We start from the raw sequence: 15,761 nt of genomic DNA, 5'->3' as shown, positions 1-15,761 counted from the left end.
ATTAATAATTCCCTTTTTGGCTATGGCAAACATTAAAAATTGTCTCACTCAACACTATTCCCAATCCATCTTCTCCTTTCCTTCCTCTGCGACAAAGTCTGGAAAGCTAAATTATTATTTCCGAGCCTCCCTTACAGCCAAAGATGGCCATGTGACACTTTATGACCAATAAGGAAGTCCATGGGGAAGGGTGCTCCTTCCTGAGTAAAAGGAAATTCTCATTAAGAGAATGCAATTTGGGGTCCTTTGCCCTTCTGCCTTCTTGCTGCTTGGAATGTGACTGTGAAGCTGGGGCAGGGGGGTGAGTGTGTGGCCACCATCTGGCAGATACACAGCAACAAGCTGGAGATGCAGGACAAGTGCCAAGGATGATGGTATCAAGACACCGGCAGAACCGAGGCATCACAAGACTGTTGCTTCAGGCCTGGGTGGCCTCCTCCTGTTTTGCTGAATAGGCTATAAGGCCCTGTGCCTGATCGCACTAATACATTTGAAAAGACCCTGATGCTGGGAAAGACTGAAGGCTGGAGGAGAAGGGGATGCCAGAGGATGAGATGGTTGGATGGCATCACCGACTCAATGGACATGAGTTTGAGTAAACTCCGGGAGTTGGTGATTGACAGGGAGGCCCGTGCTGCGGTCCATGGGGCCGCAAAGAGTCAGACACGACTGAGCGACTGAACTGACTGACTGACCTGATCAAACCCCTGCTGCTGGGTTTCTGTTACCTGCAGCAGAGTGGACTCTGTAGACACCTGGACCTCGGGCAAAGGAAGCCAAGCAAATGCAAAGCAAGTATGCTTAAAAGGGCAGGGAGTGCAGCCGAGTGATGCAGTCAGGCTAGGAGAACGGAGCCTGTAATGGAGCCCTGGGTGAGCTCACTTGCCTTCTCTTACCCTTCCCTCACTGTGCTTTTCTGTCCTGCTCGTGGCCTTGGCTGCAGCTCCTCTTGGTCAGTTCTGTGGTGTTCTAGGAGTCGTTCCTGGAGGCCCACCCACTCACAGAGTACTTCCTGTGATTTTTAAAGCACCAAACTCTCCACCTTAAATCCCTCTCTACTGAAGATAACTAGGGTGGTTTTAGTTCCTGCACAAAAATATGACTGATTCAGGATCAAGAAGTGGCCCTTGGGTCTAGGAATCTGGAAGTCCCAAATGACCTTTAAGAGAGTGTTTTCAATGGTGGTGAGGGGCAATCCGTTTTGGAGCTCCATTGGTGCCTTCGAAGAACATGGCCTAATACATAGATACAGGCCAATCTCCACTGGGGTCCCTTGTCTCCAGCCCTTCTAGGCCTAGTCCCTGGACCCCTCATCTTTGTGTATTGACATCTGGGTCTGATCCTGCTACAGTTGTGCCACAGAAAAACCAGATTGCAGTGGGTGAGGGGTTTCCTAAGAGGTAAGCCAAGAGATGGCTTGGATAGGTGGGTAGAAGCTTGGGGGAACACAGACAAAGCCCCAGGACTGTTCCTCTGTAAGATGGGCGGCTCGGTATGGGAAGGGGTGAATGTGGAAAAGCAGTTGGAGATGTTGCAGAAAGAACAGAGCAGCATCCTAGAGGAGAGGAGAGGGACAGATGATGAACGGGAAACCTGGCCCAGTGGCCTCAGCCTCCCAGACACTTAGGAGTGTTTTTGGCTCGCACATTACTGGCCATGTGCTCACGGCTCTCCAGCTAGTGAAGGGGATGGGCGTGACCACACAGCTGACTCCAGGTCCGTGAGTCAGGGGAGAAGGAAGTTGGAGGAGGACCCATCTCTGGCTGGGTTAGAGTGAGATGGGAGTTGAGGTCTACTGAAGGAGAAGGTTTGTGGTTCCTGAATAGGTGATGGTCAGAGGGCCTGGGGCGTGTGTGAAAGAGCGCCCTCAAGGGCTCAGTAAGAGGATGGCTGAGACCTCAGTGCCTTGCCAAGACTGAAGCTGGAGTTTGCCCCAATGGGCTTTCTCCAACCACTGTGTGCAGCCCATGAATGGGCTAGGTAGGGGGTGGAGGGTAGGGAGGTAGGGAGGCAGCCAGCCAGTGTGTGGTTGGAAGAACAAAGTAGGGAGAAATTAAGGGTGCTTTGGGTAACTTGGGCAGGAAGAGCAATCTGAGAATGAGCTGCTGTCTGGGATGTGGAGGGGAAGACGAGAAGGGGGCCAGGGCAGGAGGCCGAAGCTGGGTGAGGGTGGATCTGGAAAAGCCTGGAAAGGGGACAGAATCTCTCCCCCTCCCAAGATATTTCATACTCAGTGACAAGTATACGGTAAGAGGGATTTTCCATGCTTATATTTCTAGTCTGGCTCCTTCCCTGGTTCCAGACACATCATCCAACTCCATACTTGACACTCTCATGTCCAACAGTCTTCTCAACTGAAATTTCCAGAACGGAAGCCTGAATTCCCATCCTACAAACCCTCTCCTCCCACCATCACCCCCTCCTGGTTAAACGGCACGTCTACCTGCCAAGTTGCTAAGAATGAAACTGGCATCATCCTTGACTCCATCAGCCTGTAGACCACACAGCATATCTTGGGTCCAGCCACTTTGTACCTCCTCCACCACTACTTTGGTGGTCCTAGCCTCAGTCCCCTCTCTGCTGGACATTTCTGTGATGACAGGGTCTCCCAGCTTCTGCCCTTGTTCCACAATGGTCTATTCCTCACATGGCCACCAGAGGGTGCCATATTGATGTGGCTCCTGTGGCTTCCCTGTTCACAGATTGAGTGCACAGTGGCGCCTGGCACCTGTAGGCCTGCTGGCCACTTGGCCTAGTGCACTTCATTCAAGCTCCACGGGCCTTTTTGCTGCGCCTGAGAACACTTCGAGCTCCTCCCCACCTTTGCCCTTGGCAGGTCCCTCCTGCAGTGCTCAGCCTTCGATCTTTGAGAACTCAGCCTGGTTTCTAGTCACACTAAGTCTGCCTCTGCCCTTCTGTGTCATTCTCTTCTCCCCAGCCTCCTTTGTTATTTTTTCAGGGCACTTTCACCACCTGTATTTCATTCTATTTGTTATATTCTTTATAGTCCGTGTCCCTGCCAGCTCTGAGCTCTCCTGGGCAGAGTCTTGGCCTTTTCCACTGCCATATCCCCAGGGCCTGGTGCCCAGGACAAGTCGTTGAGTATGCACTGAATAGCGCATGTCAGCCTGGAGTGGCACAGGTGACCTGTAGTCCGGGAGTGTCCTCCTACCCCCCAGGCCAGGTCCTGTTGAAGGTGTCTTCCCTCCCTCTCCCTGCTTAGGGTTAGGGCTCCAGCTCACCCACATGAGAGCAGGCAGAGCTGGACAACTGACCGTAGCAAGGGCACAAGGGAAAAGGTGAGAGTGACGGGGTTAAATGGCTGGGGGTCCGTGTGGGAGGAGGGCACACTAAGAGTGGATGGAGTAGAAGCTGCCCCAAGACTCCTGGCCTCTGGCCGCTGGAGCCAAGGAGTCTCTGTGCCTTGGTTTGTCCTGTGTGGTTCATGTGGGGCCTGAAGGCTGACAGGAAGGCTGACTGGAGGATGGGGGTGGTCTCTGCTCCTACCTGCTCAGGGTGAAGGTAGGGGCTGTGCTGAGGAGTGGAGAGGTGAGTGGTGGGAGCTGGGGGTGGTACACCCAATGCGGAGTCTTGGGGAGAAGTAACATCTGGCCTGGCAGGAGGAGGAGCACAGATTTCTGGGAGGAAGAATGGCAGGTGCAAGACCACTCTGAGCGGGCAATGGAGGGCCTCTGGGGTCTGGCCTGGTGGTGATAGAGGGTGAAGGTGGATGGGGACAAGCATCGAGACCTTCCTGCCCTAACCAGATGGGAGTGGCCCTTCTCTGGGAAAACAGGATCCCACTGACATGTTGGAAACCTCCCCCAGCACTGATACTGACACATCAGAACACCTCTGGAGAGAAACGGTGAGTTCTGAGCCAGGCTGTGAGATGGGCTATGAGAGAAGGAGGTGGAACTATTCAGGAGGGAGAACCCTCAAGGCCCTGGATGCTGGACAGAGAGGAGGGAAAGCCCAGAAATGCTGCTCAGTTCAAGGCTAGCTAAACCCATGTATGAAGGTAGCATGAGATGAAGGTCGCTTCAGGCAGCGAGGAGAAGGTACACTCTTGGGGTAGATGGTGTTGGTCAAGGGGCAGCCATCTAGGACTTTCCTGGTGGTTCAGTGGTTAAGAATCTGCCTTCCAATGCAGGGGACATGGGTTCAATCCCTGGTCGAGGAACTAAGATCCCACATGCTGGGACAACTAAGCCTGTGAGCCACAACTATTGAGCCTGCGTGCTCTGGAGCTTGTGTTCTGCAAAGAGAAGCCTGCATGCCGCAGTGAAGACCCAGCACAGCCAAAAAAAGAAAAAGAAAAAAGGCGGGTAGCCATTTGGAAAGAATAAGGTAGGAGTGGTACCTTATATGGTACAGTGTGATAGTATCAGATGTGTCAACTAGCCAAACGTAAAACCGAGATCATGACAGCAAGGAGAAATCATAGAAGGCTCTAGAAATGCAATTTCAGGATGGCAGAGGCCTTTCTAAGAATTACAAAGAAACTAGAAGCCAGACAAGAAAAGACAGAGAGATGAATGACATGCTTCTGAAGAAGTCTGCTTGGTTCAAGCCACTATTGATAACATGGTGACAATCTGGGTAAATGTGGTTGTAACCCATGTGACAAAGAATTAATTTTCCTAAAATGAAAATCAATGAAAAAGACCAAGCCAGAATAAGAAAATGGGCAAAGGGCATGAAAACACAGTGCCCAGAAAAGGGAAATGCAGATGGCTTTCAACACTATGAAAAAATGCCCGCTCGCTCATGTTAAAACAAATGCAAATTAAGATGCCATTGCTTTCTCTTTTTTTGGCTTCTTGGAATATCAAACGTAAGAAAGTCACCTAGAAGACTGTTGATGAGAATGAGGAGAAAAGAACTTTCATGCCCCGCTGGTGGGAGGATGGCTGACACAGCCCAGGAGGGGATTTGAGACAAACGACAGCTCTAGCACCCAGCAGTCTTCAGACACTCACACCTGACCAAACGGTGTGTGCACGCTGTAATACACGGCAGCACAGCTGGAGGAGAAACGGGCTGAGGAAAACCAAGCCATCTTTCAGTAGGAAGTAATCAGATCAATTCCAGCATGTGAAACAATGGACTTCTGTTCAGCGGCAAAAGTGAATGAGGAAGCTCTTTATCGGCAAATATGGAACAAACTTGAAGGTAAATAATAAATGGAAACCAGCTACGTGTGAGACAACAGGCATCGTGTGCTCCCTTTGCGGTTGACATAAAGGAAATAACGAACGCCTTTTTCTGTTGGGGTACTTCCGGAAGGACACAAAGGAAATTAGCAATGAAGGTGGTTTTCTAGGAGGAGACTGAGTGGCTGGGCTAGAAGATAGGCTTATTTGTGACTTGTCATGGTCAGTTCTTGTGTGCCTTTTAGGTTTTAGACCATGTGAATGTTATTACTCATTCAGAGATAATGTCAAAGTATTAAAATTATAAAAAATTTTAAAAGCTTAACCATGATGCTGTCTAGGCTCCAGTTTAGGATAGTTGTGTTGTAATGGGATGGGAGATGTGGAAAGCTGTGGAGTTGCAGGGACCAGTGGGCCGTCTGTGGGGGGTGGGGGTAGCCCCTACAGTGGGCAGGGGAGCGAGATCCACGAGTCGTATTTTGGGGACAGTGATAGAACCCAGAGAGGGCTGAGATGACTCCAGGGGGTGTAAGAGAAAGGTCAAGACAGCACCCCAGGAGCAGATGTGTGAACGAGAGGAGGAGGAGGGTGACCTGGCCGGGGAACCAGGACTGGAGGGGCAGTTCTCAGTGATCCATCAATCGAAGGGTGGTCTCAGGGTATGCGGGGAGGGCTCTGGGGTCTGAGGGCTGGGGAGCAAGAGTGGCCTGGCTGTGCTCGGTCCTGGATGTGTCTGGGATACAAAACCTGATCCAGGGGCAGAAGGAGAGTACTTGATGAAGAAAAGGGTCCGCGCTCTGTGTCCAGGGCTTTGTGGGGAAACTCCCAAGCAAAAATCCCCTCCCTGTGCCCTGGACTTGCCCCCTAGAGGCTGCTGGGCCTGTTCTAGGCTCCTCTAGCAGGAAGGAGGGAGATGACTGGAAGTGGAAAGTGGCCTGAAGCAATCGGCAGAGGAAGCTGGGTTGGGGCCAAGGGTAGCAAACAGCCCTCAGCGGCTGTTTGAACCAAAACTCAAGGAATTTGACTCCAGAGCCCAGTCATTCTGGGAGGACCATGCCAGGCGGGGGGTCAGATACCATCAATGGGGACTGCCTGGAGCTAGTCACCCCTCCTTTTCATTTTTCTTTTTTTTTACTTTTTAAATTAAAAAAAATTTTTTTTGGCCACACCGCGCCCGCTCCAGTGTTCTTGCCTGGAGAATCCCAGGGATGGGGGAGCCTGGTGGGCTGCTGTCTGTGGGGTCGCACAGAGTTGGACACGACTGAAGCGACTTAGCAGCAGCGTGGCGTGTGGGATCTTGGTGCCCTGACCAGGATTTGAACCCATGCCCCCTGCAGTGGAAGTGCAGAATCTTATATACTAGATGGCCAGGGACTTCCCTGGACACCCCTTTCCGACATTTCTTGATTGTGATGCTGAGCCTGGGGCTGACCAGGGCAGAGTGAGGCTCCACTCAAATCAGTTCCTAGTGCTGCCTCTAGGGGGCCTGCCAGAGACACACCCAGGGCAACTTCATCCCATTGCTTTGTTTTGTTTTTTTAACTTAAAAATTCTTATTTCTGTTAAAAATTTACTAAGTTCCGTATCAGTGCCAGATATTAGAATACAAGGAAGACTTAGAAAATGTTGGCTGCTATTCTAATAAAAGGTTAACATTTTTATGAAGATTTAACAATTTTAAAGTTGAATGCATTTGATCAGATCAGATCAGATCAGTTACTCAGTCGTGTCCGACTCTTTGCGACCCCATGAATCGCAGCACGCCAGGCCTCCCTGTCCATCACCAACTCCTGGAGTTCACCCAGACTCACGTCCATCGAGTCAGTGATGCCATCCAGCCACCTCATCCTCTGTCGTCCCCTTCTCCTCCTGCCCCCAATCCCTCCCAGCATCAGAGTCTTTTCCAATGAGTCAACTCTTCGCATGAGGTGGCCAAAGTACTGGAGTTTCAGCTTTAGCATCATTCCTTCCAAAGAAATCCCAGGGCTGATCTCCTTCAGAATGGACTGGTTGGATCTCCTTGCAGTCCAAGGGACTCTCAAGAGTCTTCTCCAACACCACAGCTCCAAAGCATCAATTCTTCGGCGCTCAGCCTTCTTCACAGTCCAACTCTCACATCCATACATGACCACAGGAAAAACCATAGCCCTGACTAGACGAACCTTTGTTGGCAAAGTAATGTCTCTGCTTTTGAATATGCTATCTAGGTTGGTCATAACTTTCCTTCCAAGGACTAAGCGTCTTTTAATTTCGTGGCTGCAGTCACCATCTGTAGTGATTTTGGATACAGCCCCAAAATATATAAAGCAAAAGTAAAAAGCGACAGAATTACAAGAACTGAGAAATTCGCCTTTATAGTGCAAGAGTCAGCATATCAATACCCTTCTCAGGAGCTGATAAATCAAGAGACAAATTAAAGCAATCTAATGATATAAAAGATTTAAGCAGACAGTTAACATCTTTGACTCATGAGACACATATGGAACACTGTAGATCTACACATTTATTTTTAAGCTTTTTATTTTGCCTTGGGATACAATCGATTAACAATGTTGTGATAGTTTCAGTTGAACAGCAAAGGGATCAGCCATACATATCCATAGCCATACATGTATCCATTCCCCCTCAAACTCCCCTCCCATCCAGGCTGCCACATAACATTGAGCTGAGTTCCATGTGCTGAGATCCTTGTTTATTATCCATTTGAAATATAGCAGTACGCATTCAAAACTCCTTAACTATCTCTCCCCACTGGGCAATCATATGTTCGTTCTCTAAGCCTGTGTGTCTCTTTCTGTTTTGTAAGTAAATTCATTTGTATGAAGAACCTATACATTTATGAAAAAACAAACCTCATACTAAGTCATACATGAAGCAAGTCTCAACATATTTAAATGAATCCGTGAAATACAGCTCATGTTTTCTGACCACAATACCACATTAGGAAGACAAAACAAAAAACCCCTTTCCCCAACATTTGAAGATTAATTAACACATTTTCAAATGACACAGTCAAAAAATAATAATGAAAACCTTAAGATACTTAGAACTAAAACACAATAAAATATCACACATCAAAATTGTACCACAATTTTTAAAAAGCTATAAGCTGTAGCTAAAGTAGTATTTGAGAAAAGTTTATAGCCTCAAGAGCTTATATGAGGAACAAAACAAGGCTGAAAACTCATGACCTAAGCGTTCAAAACTGAGAACTAAAATAAGAACAATAGAATAAACTCAAAGACCAGAAATTCAGTGGAAAAAATTGTATAGTAGAAAGGATATGCAGTTGGTTCTTTGAAAAGACTAATAAAACGAACAACTTTGGGAAACAATTAAGAACAAAGTTTGGAGACAAAAATAATCAATGTAGAATGAAAAGAAGGGATGTAACAAAAATTAAAAAGTAGAGATAAAAAAGATACAAAGTAATACTATGAATAGCTTTATATCAGTGAATTTTAAAACCTAAGCAAAATAGAAAAATGTATTGACTATTTCTAGAAAAATAGACAAAAATTGACTTCAGAAGTAATTGAAATTTCAAATAGCTCTGTATATATTAAAGAAATTGAATTAGTAGTTTAAAATCTACCACCCCCTCCTCCTACATCATCCCAAACTAGACACAGATGACTTTACAAATATTACAAAATATTCAATGAAGAGACAATACAACATTACCCAAACTTCTCTACAAATGGAAAAAAAAATAATTACTGCCAACTCATTTCATGAAACTAGTATAACTTTGATACCTTCCACTCAAAAAAAAAAACAAAAACAAAAACACCGTGAAAAAGGAAAATTACTGGCAAATCTCACTGATGAACTTGGGGTCCCCCACCAATATTGGCAGTTTGAAGCCAGCAATATATAAAAGACAATCATCATGACTGCATTTCTTAGGGTACAGTTTAAGCTGCGGTAACCAAAAAACCTCCAAACACAATGGCTTAAAGAAGACAAGGTATATTTCTCTCTCACATCCAGATGTGAATGGTTCGAATCTACCATCTCCCACACATCTAGGATTGCAGCAGTATTTCTATCAATACTTCCTGTCCAGTGGAGAGGAAAAAAACATGTACAGGACACATGGCGTAGCCTTCAAGGAGATGGTAATATAAACTGCACTCCATTCATACCCTTTTCCTCCAAATGTAATTATAGGACCACGTCTTGTTGCCGGGGACACTGAGAGATGCGGACTTCAGCTGGGTATGCGTGGGGTTGGCTACATATCTTGGAGCTCTGTTCTTAAAAAAGAAATGGAGAATGGCTACTGGGGGATAGTCAGCAGCATTTCCCAGATAGACTAAATTAGGTTTATGCAGGAATAAACCTGACTTCCCTATTTCATTGGTAAGTGAACATTTGTTTTTTTTTGTTTAGTTGTTATGTTATGTCTGACTCTTTTGCAACCCCATGGGCTGTAACCTGCAAGGCTCCTCTGTCCACAGGATTTCCCAGGCAAGAATACTGGAGTGGGTTGCCATTTCCTTCTCCAAGGGATCTTCTTACCCCAGGGATCGGACCCATGTCTTCTACACTGCAGGCAGATCCTTTACTGCTGAGCCACCAGGGAAGCCCCAAGTGAACATCAGGGAATGTATTAATATTATTCGCAGTATCTCCATAGATACATAAGAAAAAAAAAAGCACTCAAAACTAAACACTTATGATCAAGATAAAGCTGTTATTACTAAGAATAGCAAGGAAGTTTCTTTAACTGATAATAATATATGATAATAATATCTGCCAAGAAGAGCCTGCATCACATTCAGTGGTGAAATACTAGAAGCATTCTTTTTAAAATCAGAAATAAGCAAAGATGTCTGCCATCACTGATTCTATTCAACCCAAGGAGTTATGTTATAAAAATTGGGAAGGAAGAAATAAAACTGTCATTTTTCACAGATAAGCTGTCTACAAAAACAGACTCATTAGTAACAAACTCTCCATAAATTATAATAAGAATTTCCATCCAGGTTGCCATATATATAAGTGCAATCTACAATGTTTGACATTTTTCTATGTATAAGTAACAAACAGAAAATGACATTTTAAAAAGTGTTAGCTATAATGACACTGAACGTAATAAGGTATCAAGGGATAAATCTTACTTTAAAAGTGCATGACATTTCTTGGGAGAAATTATAAAATTTTATTGAAAGCTATAAAGAAGAAATATGACATGTTAATGGTAGAATGATTGAAGGATGTTACCAAGTTGTCAATTCTCTCCAAATTCTTCTATAAATTGAACAGAATTCTAATCAAAATGCTGTCATAGTTTTTCTTGGAACTTGACAAACTGATTCTAAAATTTCTGCGAAAGAGCAAATGGTTAGTGACAACTGTAACAACTTTGAAAAAGTTTGAGAGGAGACTTAGTACTTCTGAATATAATGACCTAACACAGAATTTCGGTAATTAAGGCAGCATGATGCTGGCTCCAAGGTGGACACATAGACCAATAGATGGAGAAGCTAGGAGCAGACTCACACACTTGCTGTGGACAGCTCGGCCGCAGCTCGCTGGTGACAAGACAGGCAGCTGTGCTCATTAATGGTGCTGCTGGGATGTCCCTGGTGGTCCAGTGGTTAAGAATCTGCCTGCTGATGTAGGAGACATGGGTTTGATTCCTGGTCTAGGAAGATCACACATGCTGCAGAGCATCTAAGCCCAGGCACCACGAGTACTGAAGCCTGTGCTCATATAGCCTGTGCTCCGCAACAAGTGAAGCAAAGAGTAGCACCCACTTGCCACAACCAGAGAAAGTCCCAGCAAGGAAGACCCAGTGCAGCCAAAAATTGGAAACAAATAAATAAAAAATGGTGCTGGGGCTTCTCTTGTGGCTCAGTGGTTAAGAATCCACCTGCCAATGCACAAGACACAGGTTCGATCCCGGTTTGGGGAAGATCCCACTTGCTGCTGGGCGAATAAGCCCGTGCATCACAACTACTGAGCCTGTGCTCTAGAGTCCAGGAGCGCAACTAACTGAGCCCAAAGTGCCACAGTTACTGAAACCTGCGTGCTCTAGAGCTCGCGCTCCGCAATAAGCGAAACCACGGCAAGGAGAAGCCTGTGCACCACAACTAGAGAGTAGCCCTTGTTCTCCACAAGTAGAGAATAGTCTGCGCAGCAACAAAGACCCAGTGCAACCAAAAATAAATAAACAAAATTTAAACAATTATTCTTAAATTATTGGAGTAACTGGTCATGGCGATGGTGAAATTAAATCCTTAACCTCATGAAAACTGAAGAAATCTTATTTTACCACAGCCTAAAATCCATCCCAAATGTTTAAGGACCGAAATGTAGGAAACGAAACTTTAGAAGCTTTAGAAGAAAATGTGGTAGAATATCTTGATGAAGTTGGGAATAAGGAAGTTATTAGGAAAGAAATTTAAATCAGACTACATCCAAGTGAAAATTTTATGTATTAAAAGTCACAACTGATTATAAGACATCTCGAAGACTGGAAGAAAGATTTGTAATGCATATAGTAAATTGAAGTTTGAAAATCAGAACATATAAAGAACTTCACCAAAAAAGTATCAGAGAGTAGAGATGTGGACAAGAGATACGACAAGATAATTTATGGAACAGGAATCATCAGTGTCTGATAAAGATGCTCAACCTCACTAGAAACAAGTTAATATAAATTAAAGCTGCAACAAGATGCCAATTCACACCCATGAAGTTGGCAAAAGAATAAAAAATCTTGCAAAGCCAAATGTGGGTGAGTGTGTGGACCATGAGGATCCCTGAAAAATGACTTTTCACTCTGCATTTAGGTGAAAGATGTAGGTGCCCAACAGCTCTGCTGTCCCTCTTCTAGAGAAACCTCACCCACCAACTTCAGGTGTCCATAAACATCCACAGCAGAACTATTTGTAAAGCAAACATCGCAAGCCTCATGCATATCCAGTAACAGGAGATGGGATAAATGCATTTTGATGCAATCATATCACACGATATTACACACAAGCAAAGATACCTGAACAACAGCTAGAGGTTAAACATTTACCAGTACACTGCTGGGTGCTTCCAGAATGCTAAGGCCTGTGGTGGGGGGAGGAAGCTGACCTGAGCAGCCCCTGGATAAGAACTAGGACCTCTGTGAGCACGAGCTAGGGAGGTGGGTAGGGCTGAAAATGAGGAAGGGTTTTCTAACAGGCCCGGCTGCCCAAGGATGGAAGAGACTGTCCCCTAAGGGAATGAGTTCCCCATCATTGGAGGTATGTGGGTTGGACTGGGCAGCTGCTTCGTGGGCCAAACCTTGGATACCAGAAGTGCAGAAGCAGGGCTGGATAAAGATGGCCTCTATGACCCCTCTGCGCGTGCCCAGAGACCCCGTGCTTCTGTGAGTCAGTGAGCTTGCTCAGTGTGGTTGAGAGGACTGAATGAATAACCAAACTGTGACACATCCCTGGATGGAACTGCTCACTAACGAAAGGGGCTGGACCATGGGCATACAACAGCATGGATGGGGCTCAAAAACACACCGAGGGAAAGAAACCTCTTGCAAGAGGCTGAATACTGTGATTCCATTTATGTGAAACACTAGAAAATGCATGGTAATCTGTAATGACAGAAAGCAGATCAGAGCTTCTCTGTGGGGGTACGGGGGTAGGGGGATGGATGCGCAGGGGTGAGAGGAAACCTTCCACAAGAATTGGAAAGTTCTCTGATGTTTGGTGTCTTGATTGTGGTAGAGATTTCATGCATGTATGTATTGGGTTGGCCAAAAAGTTCATTTGGGTTTTCTGTAAGATGTTATGGAAAAACTTGAATGAACTTTTAAACCAACCCAGTATCTGTGAAAATGAATGGAATTGAACACTGTACGTGGATTCATTTAATGTATGTAAACTATGTCTCAATACAGATAATTAAAAACAAAAAAGAAAACGTGAAAAGGCCTGGAGAGGCCAGTTCTGCTGTATCTTGGTCTTGATCTCATGCACAGGAGCCTCATATGCCCCAACTGTAAAACGAGAGTTTGCTTCCAGTGTAATGGTTACAAGTGCATCGAGTCACCCTGGGCAAATTCATGAACCACTCTGGGCCTCAGTTTTCTCATCTGTAAAGTGGGGGAACGATAGAGACACCACCAGCCAGGGTTTAGAACAGTGGTCGCCTCACTGGAGGTCCGCAGAGACTGCTACTGCCCTTCTTGCTTTGCAGACACCCGGTGGTGGTCACCCAGGCTGCCCTACTCCCCATTTATTCTCCTGCCATCCCTGCCCTGTGCTCACAGCTATAGGGCCACCTGCAAATTGGGGCCATCCCAAGATGTCCTGTGGTCCCCAGGCCTCTGAGTCACTCTCGTTACAGGTTATAGGTTCCTCAGGGGCAGCTTCTCATCTTCCTGGTTTTGTATCCACTGCAGCCAAGCCCAGAGCTAGGTATTCAAGTGGTATATAATGGATGCTCACAGAATGAAGCAGGGATTTGGGTGGCCCTAAGTCAGGGAAGATTTTGTTTGTGTTGTCCTCAAGATTGGCTTTCTCAGCATGGAGGGCAGGTACAAATTTAGGGCCATGATGGCCATGTACAGTTGAGTAGACTGTTCACCGCACAAGGAAGTTCCACCCCAGGGGACAGACGGGGGATAAAACACAGTACATATATCTGCTTCCAAGTCACGTGGCCATCTTCATGGGCTGTGTCTTCCCAAAGAGGTGCATTCTTCTTTTTTCTTTTTAAATTAACATTTTATTTTGGAATAAACTTAGATTTACTGAAAAATTGCAAGGACAGTGAGAGAATTCACCGTGTCCTTCAACCAGTATTCCCTTATGTTCACAGCATTTATATAACCACAGAACTTAACCTTAGTATAATACTATTATTTAATTTCAAATTTGTCTTGGAGGTTACTGCCTTTTCCATTAATATCTTTTTTTACCCTGTTGTTTCAGGATCCAATCCAGGATTGCATTTAGTACATTGTTTTCGTTAGATTAACACAGAGATTACCCTATGGGATCTCACTGGTTGGGAAAAGAATGTGGATTTGGGGGGAGTAGCCAGAACAAAGTCCTTAGGTGGCCTGTGAGGTGCCCAGCCTGGGTCGTGGGGGGACCCTTGACCTTCCTGACCCCGGCTAGGAGCCATTAAGTCTTTGCAGCGTCTCCACTCAGCCCATCCAAAGCACAGAGAAAAGACATCAAAGTTGGTTGGCGAGTTTTAATCATTGGCTGGCCAAGTTTTTTAGAGCAGGTCCTCAGGGAAGACCTTTCCCTTTCTGTGGAAGCCATTTTTGGCAACCCTGTAGCTTGTGTGGAAGGTTCAGGAAGGTTCAGCTCCTTGTGTTTGCTGGTGGGAGAGGGGGGTCGTTGACCCAGCACCCGGCATTCCACACTCTCTGCCCGGTCTCCTGGTTTGTCCTGAGTGACCAGTGAGTGACTCTGCCCATTGCCTCCCTCCCCTTGTCCCTAGAGCTGGAAGGGTGCTGGGTGTGGGGAGCACTAGCAATGAGAGTAACAGCTAGGTGAACTTGGAGCTCCCTGGCGAAAACCAGTGCCACTGGGATCCTGACTCTCCTGGAGGCGGAGTGGGCTCACTCCCCTGCCCTACCCAGCTGCAGAACTCAGGTTTTGTCCCCCAGAGAGCAGCTGGGGTGACAGAGGAGCTTGGAGTCACCTGGCCCTGGGTTTGACTTCAGGTTGGGCAATCCTCGTAAATCAACCGAAGCCTCAGACCTTCAGTTTCAGCATCGTTTAAACAGGCCACAGCTCCTGAGCCAGGGCGCCTGTCCCCAGGGCTCCCTCCAGCACAGGGCCCGGCAGGTGTGGCACTACCGGTCACTTCTCTTCCGTTTCCACTTCTCCATCAGCTGACTCCCCACCTCTCTTCCTGCCTCATCATATTTCCCCCATCCTTGTACACTCAGGGGCTTCCACACTGGCCCCTGCTCATGGAAGTCTTCCTGTCTTGCCTAGGCAGTCCCCTCTGGAGTGCCCTTTCTCTGACACCAGCTTTAACGTACCTGCTCAAATGCCTCCTTGAAGGTCCCAGCTCACCCTCTGTGTGACGCTGAGATCCCCTCCCTACCAGTCCTCTGTGCCCCCATTACTTCCTACTTTGTTTTATGGACGCCTGTGATGAAGCTGTATCTTCCCGCTCACATCCTGGACTCACCAGTACTAGCTCCTGTACCTGGCACACAGTAGGTGCTCACTAAATGCTTATTGCTTAGAACTGAGGTGAACTCCACTCTTGGAAGCCTCAGGTTCTTAGAGAACAGCTCTGGCCCTGCCTGTGGAAGAACGTTTCCAGCCCCGAGGGTCCACAGATCTCCTGCTGGTGCCTCAGAGCAGGGATACCCGTGGGGGTGGCCAGGGCCCAGCCCAGCACCTGAGGGCCACCCCGCCCTCTAGCCGTTCTGCCAAACCGCATGCTCCGCCTTCTGCAAACGGCCGTGAGGGCAGAGGCTTGGGTAAGTTCCCCTTCCGCTTCCTCCTGCCTCCTGTCCCGCTGCTGCTGCTCCCCGCTCAGGACGCCTCTCCAGCTCTCCACACCCCGCGCTCCTGCAGAAACACTGGGGCTCTGAGCTGTCACCAGTACCAGTCCCCAGGCCCCGGACACCAT

The sequence above is a fragment of the Bison bison genome, unplaced genomic scaffold, assembly GCF_000754665.1.
Source record: "Bison bison bison isolate TAMUID 2011002044 unplaced genomic scaffold, Bison_UMD1.0 scf7180017864468, whole genome shotgun sequence".
Taxonomy (NCBI): domain Eukaryota; kingdom Metazoa; phylum Chordata; class Mammalia; order Artiodactyla; family Bovidae; genus Bison; species Bison bison.
Note: the sequence above shows the minus strand (reverse complement) of the source record.